The sequence below is a fragment of the Ictalurus furcatus genome, chromosome 14 (genome assembly GCF_023375685.1).
Source record: "Ictalurus furcatus strain D&B chromosome 14, Billie_1.0, whole genome shotgun sequence".
Taxonomy (NCBI): domain Eukaryota; kingdom Metazoa; phylum Chordata; class Actinopteri; order Siluriformes; family Ictaluridae; genus Ictalurus; species Ictalurus furcatus.
Window position 1 is genome coordinate 7,402,475 of NC_071268.1, and position 13,429 is coordinate 7,415,903.

General features: G+C 40.4%; 1 long non-coding RNA gene across 1 annotated transcript; it reads right to left on the reverse strand.

The window, feature by feature from the left end:
- Positions 1–4,246: 4,246 nt before the first annotated feature.
- Positions 4,247–13,224, reverse strand: LOC128617972 (uncharacterized). Its single transcript, XR_008387647.1, has 4 exons — positions 12,976–13,224; positions 12,085–12,243; positions 5,107–5,182; positions 4,247–4,546 (listed from the first exon to the last, which is right to left on the reverse strand). It is a non-coding gene; the product is annotated as an uncharacterized LOC128617972 (long non-coding RNA).
- Positions 13,225–13,429: the final 205 nt, after the last annotated feature.

Genomic DNA, 13,429 nt, shown 5'->3' on the forward strand with positions numbered 1-13,429 from the left:
GGGGAAATAAGTATTGAACGCGTCAACATTTTTTTTTTCAGTAAATATATTTCCAGTGAGGCTATTCACATAAAATTTTCACCAGACATCAGTATTAACTCAAGAAATAGGGAAATATAAAGAATTCACAACATTAAAGTCCATAAATAAAGTTATGTGTAATAAAGTTTTTCCTGTGTCATTCTGCATTATTACACATACCTTCATTTATGGACTTTAATGTTTGGATTTCTTTATATGTGTGGATTTCTTGAGTTAATACCAAAGTCTGGTGAAAATTTCATGTGAATAGCCTCATTGGAAATATATTTACTGAAAAAAATGTTGGTGCGTTCAATACCTATTTCCCCCGTTGTACATATACACATAAACACAATGCAATGATAGGCAAATAGCAATAGTTAATCGACGAAGTAAAAAAAACAAACACATTTTCTTATCACTTAATTTGAATGAAAACAAAATCTAATGTCTTTTTCCTCACTTGAATTTGCACAAATTTTTCACATAATAATAACTGCTTAAACACGCTTGTTAGTCTTTGTCTCTGTCACACATCTAAAACTTCTCAAACTACCAGGTCCTTTCTCAATCTACTTCCCTGCTTCAAACTTGTTCCTGTTCCATGTCCTTCTCCATCACTGTTCCAACTCTGCCCATCCTGCTTCACAATCTGACCCCGTTTCCTTGTTCCTTCCTTCTCTCACTCCTCTCCATCTCCCCCCATCTCCTGTCTCTGCCACTCTGCCAGGCTCCGGTGCCTGCTGGCGCGTTGGCAGCTCAGGCGTACAGCAGCACGGACAGCAGGTGATACGGATTTCCGGAAAAGTGGAATTAGAGGTGTGGAAATCGCTGTCCAGTGAGTGTTCATGTGGAAAATGTGGAGCCAGGGATGCAGGAAAAACCAGCAGTGATTTCCAGACTCAAAGATCCGCTCAGCCAAAAGCACATAATGCTTTGGCTTTACTTACTGTAACTTTTTGGGGGGTGGATAGAGATTAAAACCAAGTCATCCAACTAGTTACTAGTTGAAACTGTAGAACTGGTTCCCCTAAAATGGTTCAGAAAAAGATTGTTCGGATAGAAAATACTTATGCTGTATAAGCGAGCCTATTTGTGGTTATTTTGGCTTTTTATCACATTTTATTATTTACTTAACAGTTTGTAGTGTTGTTCATAGATTTACAGTTATCTTGTTTAAGATCGTTGGTGGTTTCACTAAAATATTTAATGATTTATAGTAGTTTTCATAGATTTATAGTTAATTCATTAAAGATGGTTGATTCTTTCGCTAAACTATTTAACATTTGTAATGGTTTCCATAGATTTATAGTTATTTAATTAATGTCATGTATCAGAGAAGGAACTCTGGAATACAGTTCCCAACAGCCACTGCACCTCACTGCATCACGGTCATGTGACCACTTGCACCTGAACCACGTTCATGTTGACGAGCACTTATGTGCATATTAGCCACAGTTTGCACTGCACTCCTGGTCTTGCGTTTGTCTTTTGTTGCTGTTGTTAATGTCTTTGTGTTCATGTTCTTTGTTAATGTTTGATTCTTGCCTTAGTGTTTTGCTTCCTGTTCATAGCTCTTGTTTTGTGGTTTGTTTTTGGTATTCATTAAAACTGAAAATCTGCACTTGCATCCATCCCCACCTCCAAACCGTGAGAGAATGCAAGACATCAACAGGGATGCAGCAGAGTACAAGAGACCCTATATGAAAGGGAAAAGCCAAGTTGGGAGAAGGAGGGAAAATTCTCCCTAATTCAAGCCAATGGCTAGAAATGATGTACTCCATCATGGGGTATGTCAAGGAGGAGCCTTCCAACCAGGCTGGAACCATCTTCCACCCTCCCTCCCCCACTGGGCATCTTGTCCAGCATGCCGAGTCGACGGAGAACGTCGTTGAGCCTCCCTGCTCGTCTGAGGATGCCTCTCAGCATTCCTGTTCAGCTGAGGATGCCACTCCGCCTCCCAGCGTGGCCAAGAGCTCTGCTTTTCTTCCCTGATCTTCCACGGATGTCACTATGCCAGGCTCCGCTTCAGACATTGCTCCGCCTCCCTGCTCGGCTGAGGAAGCTGCCCCACCCCCATGCTCCGCTGAGGATGTCGCTCCTTCTCTTTGCTTTGCACCATATGTCGCTCCCCCCTCATGCTTCACGGAGAGCATCGCTCCCCCCTCAGACCTCGCGGAGAGCGTCGCTCCCCCCTCTAGCTTCATGGGGAATGTCGCTTCTCCCTCAGGCTCTGCCTTGAGCTTTGTTCCTCCCTCTGGCTGTGCAGTAGCCATCGCTCTGCATTTAAGCCAGGCTGGGGTCATGTCATCATGTCATCTCTCTGTGGTGTGGAAGAGACCGCCCCACACCTGAGCCTCAGAGCATGCCCAGTTCCTGTCTGAGGTCGGCGACATGGCCAACCAAGTTCTGCTCACGCCAGAGTCTGTTGACACGGCTGACCAATTTCTGCCTTCCTCTTCTGCTGAGGACGTCGCTCTGGATTCCTGTTCCACTGAGGACGTCACTATGCCTTCTCGCCCTTCTGAAGCTGATGACCCAGCTTCCCACGCCGGGGTGCTGTCTAGCAACCCCGGCAAGCCAGCCCCAACCTCATGCCTGCCCCTCGGCTCATTGAGGACCCTGCTATCTGTAGGACAATGCCTGCCTCAGGACCTAAGGGACTATGAAGACATTTTGCCCAGAGGGCCAGGACCGCCGGGGGAGGGAGTGTTTTCTGGCTCCGGGAGTAGCACCTTTTGGGGGGGTTCTGTCATGTAATATTAGAGAAGAAACCTCCAAACTGTGACAATTAAAGATTGTTGATTGTTCTACTAAAATATTTAAAGATCTGTAGTACTTTTCATAGACTTTTAGTTATTTATTTAAAGATTGTTTCACGAAGATATTTAATGATTTGTAGTAGATTTTTTTTCATAGCAGTTTTCATAGATTTATGGATAATTCAGTAAAGACTGTTGACTGTCCTACTAAAACATTACTACTAATAATACTACTAGAAATATGATTTGTAGTAGTTTCCATAGATTTATAGTTAATTCATTGCAGATTCATTATAGTTAATTCACTAAAATATTTAATGATTTGTCACAGTTTTCACAGATTTATAGTTATTTCATTAAAAGTTGATGATTAATACTTTTTTTATAAGTATTTTCTTCGTAAAACGCTGAGATTTTGCGCACAAAATGAAAATGTTATATTATTAATAATAGTAACATAATTAAAGTTTATTAATAAGACTGCTACTATTTCAACAGTTTCGACAGTCGCATGTACATGCTTAACCGCAATTAAATGTGTAGCATGAGAGAGAAACTTGAGCAGGGAATTCAATAAATATAGCAGCAGCTCTTGGTTTCTCTTCTTTTGTGAAATCCCCAGTACCCTCACAACCTTCCTGCACATCCACACACAGCTCCAGGTTGTGTGTCCACCATCTCATCACTATGCGGTAGTGTTGCTCGCTTTGTCTGGGCTTCAACACAGCCGGCTGAATATCATATAGATCATCATATAAATTCTGATCACTATATAGAGTTATATAAAGGAGTGAGAGAGAAAGAAAGAGAGAGAGAGAGCCCCAGGGTGTTAAGTGATTCACCGCATCCTTCCTTTGTTTCTGTGCCAAATGGATGTACAGCCATGGGCTACGCTCTTAGCTGGGCAAAACAATACATCAGTAAATTGATACATAATACAAAATCTATCAATATAAACTACAAAATACTATGAATAAAATGTATGAAAAGAAAATAAGGGGGGGGGGGTGATTGTAAGGAGGACATGAGATGATAAAGGTAATGCTAGCAGTCTAGTGCACGGTAGCTAGTGCTAATGTTAGTCTTCCTTCAGAAACCACACTGTGGTCTGCACTAAATCATTAACTGACAAATGTTCTGTCTTGTGTCTTTACCACAAATGTTAACCCAGTATTACTATTTAAAGAGCCTTAACAATATCATAGCAGGGTTGTTTTTTTTTCCTGCTAGCTAGCATCCACCGCTAGAGATCCAGAACCAACAGTCGTGGATAGAAATGAGTCTGTCAAGATTTCCATTTCCTTCCTGGTGAGTCGATTAAGCTTTTGTAAGCTGCTGTTCATTAAGGTACTGCTTTTGATAAGTTTTTACCACTTGGGAGTATTTCTAGCCGAGCAGCTGTTGTTGGGTGTTTAGCACCACAACGTAACTTAATGGAATCGCTTAATAAATTATAATGCAACTAGTTTTAATTTTGTTTTAATTTAATTTAGCTTGAGGTAGTTTTACAATGTTGAAAGAAAAAAAAAAAAACACTAACCAATAAACAATATATTGTATATTTCCGTAATTGAATTATATTAACTGACTTAATGACACTTTTCTTATTTGCATTACTGTAGTGCTTTTAAGTTGCATGCATATTCATTCATTCATCTTTAGAAACTGCTTTATCCTGGTCAGGGTCATGGTGACTCTGGAGCGCTGGACATGAGGCAGGAATTCACCCTCAATGGGACACCAGGCCATATCAGGGCACTGCACTGAAAATACATTATGTAGATTTTTGTCTACATAATATTCATTCTTAACATTTTACACAATTTGTCGAATTTAATAAAATATATCAACATTATTCAAATTTTCAGATGCTGTCAAATATTGAAACGTAATCAGGCAGGATGCTAGGATGAAACTAGTGGCTAAAGTTTCTAAGTCTAAAGAATGACTTCTTTTTTCCCCACACGTGCTTTTTTCCTCTGTAATAAAGCATTAGTTGTTATATAGATGATTCTATGATTGTGGTACCATTTAACCCTTGTAAATCTTTTTACAAAAATCAACATTTTTCATACGAGGCAGCGCTATATCGCACACTTCTTTGCTCACAATTTTGCTGTTGTATCAATAACAGAGTTTTTTACCTTGGAAATAACAACTACACAAAATGGGGTTAGCTTGCATCCATGTTAATGGCATAACAACATTAAAGATATTATAATTGACTTATTACGTACTTACAGGTACTTACAACTTTCAAAGTGACTTAATCGGCCGATATCACAGTATCATTGAGAATAAACGATAGGAAAAAAGAACTTACTTTTCTTCTTACCACAATCCTCAGGAAATTCAGATGACGCAACTTCCTGCTGACTTGTGGAATATTCCACATTTTCCTAGGGGTGATTGTGGACAGGAAACAGGGCTGAGTGAATGCTGTGAAACTAAAATGTACATTTTTCGTATCCTATAATTAATGACTCGTAGAAACAGATCATTCGAGTGTGAGATCTACACATTAAAGCAAAGAATACATTTCTGATGTATTTTAAATATCATGGAATCACCAGGTACAGATTTCTACTACTGATGTGTCTTATAGGTGAATGTTAAGAGTTGACTCACATATGTGAGCCTTTTTTTTTTTTTTTTTTTGCATCTGTGGGCAATGTTGTTACTCCTGTAGTGTAATTGGATCAAAATGATTCAGTGGAAACATCTGAGCTGTGTCTTGAGTGTGAATTCATTCATCTTGTGTAAGCGCTTTATCCTGGTCAGAATCAGGGTGATGTTTGATTTTACTTTCGTTTCTTTGTCTGTCCATGTGCGTCCGCCATGTTTCAGTTTAAAAGCAGCACTAAGCCACGTGAGTTGCGTGTTCTTCGTCATCGTTTATTACTTAAACCTCTTATCACTGGCCAAAATATTTTTGTCTTTGTCCAGTTTAGAACAAAATGACAATTTGGGACTCGACTCTGATTGGTGCGTTGAGTCAAGTGGCCTGACTCGCTGAACAGATGAGAATTCTCATCGCTAATTTGTACAGGTTTTAAAGAGTAACTTCAAATGAGTAGCGTGATGACTTTTTCCAGACAGTAATGAGTAGTAATTACGTTTTCAACAGTATTCATTACGTGACTCAACAATGGTCAAAACACAAAGCGTTTAATGATGTTTGAAAGGACAACAACACGAAAGCATTTCGATTACATATTTGGTTTGTCTACAAATGTATTCTCCATTACTCTAAATTGTAACGTGTCTTTGACATGCATGCATCCCTGCTTGGAGTTGACCTTCTGTTTGACATGGTTCACTTGCGTAAAACCTTTAAAACCTTAAAGGAACTAGCCTCGTCTATATCAACCCCAAATGAGTAGCGTCGAGGTAGACCAGTTGTGAGTTTTGTCTCTGAACCATGTGACGTGTTTTGTTTTGAGGCTACTGATGAGCTCAGTAATGCGTCACTCACTTAAATCAAGTTTTGTCAATAATAATAAGTAGATATTCAACGCTTTGATGGTTTAGTTGATGTTAGAAAAGAAATTCCTCGTCATCTGCCAAATGAAGGTGAGAAGAGTGCTCGAGAGAAGAACGATAAAAAGAGAGAGAGTGAGCGAGAGAAGGAGGGAGTGAGCTGGAGAGAGAGATGGTGGAAAGGCTTCTGTAATTGGCAGTCAGTCTTTGTTGGAGAAGGCCGCCGGATTTAATAGGCTCTGCTGGTGACTCGAGCAGCGTGGCAAAAACCGTACACACACACACACACACACACGGCCACCCCTCCCCCAGCCCTCAGAAGGGTGCCGAGTGCTCCTGACTGCCCCTCAGCAACCCAGCAAACCTCACTAACCTCCGATACGTACAGTGTAGGATTACATCCTATCGATGTTACAGTTCCTCACTTCCTTGCACACATTTCAGGAAATCAGAAGTGTCTGCTATCAAATGTCCCAACACATTTCTCAGAAATGTACAGGCATTCTGTAAATCCTAAAGTGAAATAGATTGCAATACCTATACACTCCCCCAACACACACACACACACACACACACACACACAAACAAACGTACATACACTCCTCAAAATGAATTATTTAGAGCAAAATCCCCCCCCCACACACACATATCATACGAACTTCTACAGCAAGCCATGTCGTTGCACACTGCGCAGATCTATTGACAATACAGCTGTCACAGTGCTGTCAAACTGCACGAGCATGTTGTTCTTATATTTATTTATTTATATTCTTTGCATTCTATTCATTTATGTAAGGAAACAGGCAGGACGTGTCTTGTGAAAGTCATCAACGACAGGGTGGTGTGATCCGTTGATTCATTCCATTATCAGCACTTCCTGAAGTGTTTTATGCCCCTTATACCATAGCAGTTTGCCAAAAAATAACACATTTTGACATATTTTTAAACGAACAAGATGTACAGTACTGTGCAAAAGTTTTAGGCACATGCAAAGAGCATGCTGTAGAGCAAAGATGCCTTCAAAATAATGAAATTAAATGTTCCTACGTTTTAAAAAAAAATACTATAAAGAGCAGTAAACAGTGGTAAATGAAGCAAAGTCAATATTTGGCGTGACAAAAAAATTAATTAATTAAAATAGTAGTCTCGAGTACAATGTGTGTAGGTTTATAAGGAAATGAGTTGTGAGTTTTATTGAGCGTCTTACAGAACCAGACACGGTTCTTCTGGAGACTGTCGCACTCGCTTCGTATTTTTGCAGCGAAATCCAGCAAACTTCATTGTGGGTTTTTTTCTCTGAAAAGTGTCTCTTACGTAATATGCTGCTTTCTTTACTGACATACAAACATTTTCCACTAATGTTTGCATTCTAAAATGTTTTTTGTACAAACTCGATAATATAGAAGTCATCCATCCATCTTCAACCGCTTACTCCTTTTCAGGGTCACGAGGAACCTGGAGCCTATCCCAGGGAGCACCGGGCACAAGGCGGGGTACACCCTGGACGGGATGCCAATCCATCAGAGGGCACAATCACATACACATTCACACACCCATTCATACACTACGGACACTTTAGACATGCCAATCAGCCTACCATGCATGTCTTTGGACTGGGGGAGGAAACCAGAGTACCCAGAGGAAACCCCCCCACGGGGAGAACATGCAAACTCCACACACACAGAGCCGCAGGAATCGAACCCCGACCCTGGCGGCGTGAGGCGAACATGCTCGCCACTAAACCACTGTGCGCCCCTAATGTAGAAGTCATAAAATAAAAAAATATATAACAAAGCTTGTACTGTAAAAAAAAAAAAAAAAAAATAGGGTGCCTAAAACTTTTGCACAGTACTGTACTTTATAACTGTTTATTAGTTTATGTTGTTTTTAAAGGTTGAAGTTTACTGACTGTTACCAAGCAATGACACTGAAGAGTCCTTCCAAAAACTACACCATATAAATGATTATATGGTTTTTTTTTTCTTTAATAAACAATTTTACCAGATTACATTTCTTATAAATCTGGCTAAAATTGGGAAACAAATTAAGATAGATATATGCTTGTAAAGATTAGTGACGAGAAGTTCGGATCGTTTTACTGACTCGGATCTTTGAATCATGTTCAGCAAAATGAACGAATCTTTTTTCAAGTCATTTCAGCAGAATATAATTAAAATGTTACACGTTAAATTCCCCAACACATCTAATGCTTATGCAAACGTTGATCACATCTGGAATAAAAATTAAATTATAGGCCAATGCAGCCAAGGCTGATTTATGAGAAACAGAAATGATTCATTAATTGCTTAGCTGGGTCTTCAGGCTATGCAGTTTGTTAGTTCACCTCACCTTCCAATCTGAGTCATTCTTTCGATTCATCTGTTCCCCAGAAACAGAAATGAGTAGTTCACCTCTCGAGTCTTCAGGTTCGAATCATTCGTTCATCCTGTGACCGCCCCATAGGCTGAATCCAGTGAGACTGTGACGTGATGAACCAACGATTCGAACCCAAAGACTCGAGATGTGAACTAATCATTTCTGTTTCCGGTACTGCATGGTGCACTGCCTATGCGGCGGTCACCGGAAGAACGGACGACTCGAACCCGAAGATTCGAGACGTGAACTAATCATTTCTGTTTCCTGTACAGAACCTATGGGAATGTTGCAGCACATGCGCGTTCAAAAATAACGAATCGCTCTCTGAGACAACTCCCAAGTTCCCGAGTCATGTTAATGATTTGCTCAAAATGATCAAACAGTTCATGAATGACACATCGCTAATAAAGATACCGTATGTCTCTGATCTTTGTGATGAAATTTTGGTTAACCTGCAAATTACTCAATTTTCTTCTCACACATTTTAGGGAAGAGTGTCTAAAACGTACACACACCTTTAGCAAATCTTTGCATAATTATGAGCAAATGAAAGGCTGCATCCAAATCGACGAGCACTCTGTCCAAAGTGAAATATTTACATCAAAATACCATGTGCACTTATCGTACACAACAGATCGTTTATTTACAGATTTAGTAAATAAAATGTAAGAAGGAACAAAATGTGCACCACACTTTCACTGAAATGAATGAATGAATGAATGAATAAGACTAACATTTTATCATTCATTTTTCTGTTTTTCCGAAGATCTTTTTCTACACGTGATTTTTCTCTCCAGCTAAACGTTCACGCCCACCTCACATTCACAATTACAAATTCTGGCATTTGGCAGACAGCCTTATCCAGAGCGACTTACAGAAGTGATTTGAAGTATCTATCAATAAATACATCTCTCACACACAGAACACACAGCTCAATCATGTGGCTCAACTTGTCTAGTCTGACTTTCATTTGAGACATCATTTGAGGCAAGATATTACTTGTGTTGTTCCTTTTCTTCATACTCTACCTCTGTACTCTCCTCATCGTCTATCCTTCTCTAACGTACAGCAATTAGTAACATCTTTTACGGTGTACGTGTTCGGTCGGGTCCGGTAGTCAGGTTTGGAAGCTCTTTGGCTGTGTAGCCATTGCGTGTAATAAATTATTGTAGAAACAAAATGAAAATAATAATGCATAAATGTATCATGCTGTAACTTTGCATCACTTTTTTCATTCGGTAGAGAATGATAAAGAAGTTGAATTTTTATTAGGGGGATAATAAAATGGCGGCTCTGGTACAGCTATGGGAGATTTTGGAGTGGAGATTGTGTTAAATAATTGTAAATAGTGTCTAATTATTGTCATGCTATGTTATGAAAAGACTCAGACTAGCCCTTTTGCAATCGATTCATTTCTGCTTGTGTTGCATTTTTTTTTTACGTCGTTTGCTTTAATATTATTAATATATCACTGATATAACTTGTTTTTATATATATATTGAATGCTTGATGCACATTATGAAACTGTGTGAGTGTGTGCAGTCTCTACCACCCTACCTAAAAACCTAGCCATGCCCAAGTGTGTCCAAGGGTGTGCGTTTGACCAGATCTGTATCCGTTAGTGGTAACAGTGTGGTGGTAGGACTTCGACAGATGCTTCATTAGATATTAGGACATGAGGGCAGTGGTTAAGGTGTTGGTCTATTGCTTAGAAGGTCGTGAGTTCAAACCCCAGCACTACGAAGGTGCCATTGTTGGGCCCTTGAGCAAGGCCCTTAACTCTCAACTACTCAGATGTATGAATGAGATAAATGTAAGTCGCTCTGGATGAGGGCGTCTGCCAAGTAACGTAAAGGACATGGGTTTGGTGTGTGTGTGTTTGTGAGAGGAATGAAGGTGGTGAGGAATATCTGACAGGTTTGACCTTGTGGGGACATTTAGCTGGAGCTGCAGCTTTTATTTTAGAACCTAAAATGTTTCCTTTTGGTTCCTGAGGTTAAGATTAGAGTTGGATTTAGATGTAGGTCTTAGACATAGCATTAATTATAGTTGTATTAATAATGATGCCACTGGAAGTTCCTCACAAGTATAGTAAGACAAACATTGTGTGTGTGTGTGTGTGTGTGTGTGGTGCACAAGGGAAGCTGAATTAAATGGCTTCCTTGCAGAGAGAGACCTGAGCCTGTCCTGCTGCTGCCTCCCGCCACCACACGCAATTAAACCCAGACATAGCCTAGAGAGAGAGAGAGAAGAGAGAGAAGACAGAGAAAGAGAGAGAGAGAGAGAGAGAGAGAGAGAGACCAGCAGCAATCTCTAGATCTCTGGAAGAGGAGAAAGGAGGGAGAAATCTCTCACTCAGTGTGTTCACTCATGCCTCAGCGTGTACGCTCAGACAGATTGAGTTACAAAGGTGCTGCACGTGATGTGTGTGATTTCAGGCCTTGGGGGTCATCAGCACTTTTAGAAGGACGCTAATTCTGAACACGGCTTAGGTCGTCCTCCTTGTTGTTGTTGTGTGTTTTTGTTTTTAAATGGGTCTCTAATGATTCAAAATGATCTGTAGAAATAACATTTCAGGTCTGTGTGTGCCAGAAAGTCACTTGAGTCCCCACTTTCTGACACACACACACACACACACACACACACGTTTGATCTCTTGAATATTTTCTTTACAAAACAATTTTATAATCATCAGAGACCCATTAAAACATTTCCTAAGTGAAAACAAGCCGCAGAGGGGAAAAAAAAAGAAACAAGGAAGGAAAGAGCAGGCCCAAGGTCTGGGTTTTTTTTCTGCCTCTCTCAGCAGGAGGGGGTAACATCGTGCTGACACACGCACCTGGAAGTGCCGCTACGCTGCCTCGCACCAATTATAGCGCAATGTCTCGCGCTGCCGTTACCATAGTAGCACCGCACTACGTTCCCGCCTCCTCCGAACCCGTGCAGGAACCGCGGGGGAGCGAATATCTTATCATCCATCGCCCTGGATACCGTTCCTTCCCTCCCCCCTTTCATCCCTCCTTCCTCACGCACGCCCAGTCACATGAGCGTCAGGCCGCTCAAAGTGTGTGTGTGTGTGCGTGCGTGTGTGCGTGCGTGTGTGTGTGGCCATGTTTTTATATCTTGGTGGGGGCCAAATGCAGAAGTATAGTTATCTGAAAGGGACATTTGGCTGGTCCCCATTAGAAAAACTGCCCTTTTTTGTTTGATTGTTTCTTTCTTACAAAACACTGCAGCTTATATTTTTTTTTTAAATAAAGTTCCTTTTGGTCACTGAGGTTAAGGTTCAGGTTAGATTTAGACATAGCGTAGCATTAATTAGCTGTATAGAATTATGTCAACAGAAAGTCCTCAATATTTATGTCAGTGGAAAGTCCTCAGTAGGATAGTAAGGCAAACATGTGTGTGTTTGTGTGTTTGTTTGTCTGTGTGTGTGGATGCATACCTTACAGCACTAGAGCCTGGGTTGTGCTGATAACGTTGAAAGGGTCTCCAGCCCGTCCCTCAGTGTCACCCGTTCTGTGCCTACAGGTCACACACACTGATGCATGCAAGCTTTTTGGACAAGAGTTGGATGGTGAAATAATGTCTAATGAGCGTACACCTGTAGCGCACACAAAAACAAAACACAGCACATGCACAGGGACGAATCACTTTGTTCTAACGGTAAATTCGTATCAGGTCATGTGATCACCATGTTTATGGAAGAAGAAAAAAATAGCCTACCACCCAAACATTTTTAACTCTTGTGGTGCCTGTAATGTTGAGGGATCACAATCTGAAGATTAGTGGTCGATGCTACGCATCATTACAGTCCAATTTTACTTACAAAATTCTTTTTTAGATGCGATTTACCAACACATCTGAGGAAAATGTTGATATTCCGGATAGTTTTGTCTCATTTTCACAGTCACTGTGCCTTTACATTGACCGTATACCATACTTATTGGCTTGGTGATAGCTAGCTAAATCATTATCCTCATTTAGAGTCAACAGCAAAGTGTCTTTAGGTGTTGCCCCATTGTGTAGCAACAGTGTTTTCATGATTCTGGCCATTGAGAGTACCTCACAAGGACAAATTTCTTTGGTGGTCGAATTATTTTTCCGATAGCTCAGATTCACGATATAGCATTGACATTTCTCAATATGGCGGAAACCCGTAGAAGTTTGTTGTAGTCAGAAGACATCTGCATAATTTTTCATAATTAAGCAAGACATCTGATGAAAATTTCAATGGAATATTTTTTGACATGTTTCCACTGGTACTAGTCACTGTTACTAGTACTAGATTGTTCATATGGACTATGTGCTTGTTAGCAAATTTTTGTCTCGTTACCTGTTAATGGGATGTCCACAATACTCTTTGCTATCAAGATGAAGGGAGATAACATTTATGACATTGCTATCCATATAATATTCCACATTGATCCAGCAGCCATCCCAAATAAAAGGATTAGCTAGTCATGATCACCAGCTAGCTATGCACAGCGTCCATGTTTCTCGGTTGCCTAGCAACCGTATTCCCTTTAACTTTAACTACTTGAGCGGCGTCGTGTTTTTGTCTTCCCATGTCAAAAGCACTACTTCACAGTTTTCATCTGAACACGTCTTCAGTTTCCTTAACTAGCGTTCTTGTGCCTGTCCTCTCAGAGGGCCTCATTTATCAAACTGGATACGAACGAATTCATTTATCGTTCGTAGGAGCATTTACACAAGAAACGTGGTAGTCATGAAAATCCAGTTAAATCGTTAAAAATGTAGTAAAATCGTATCCTAGGAGAGCTCCTGAG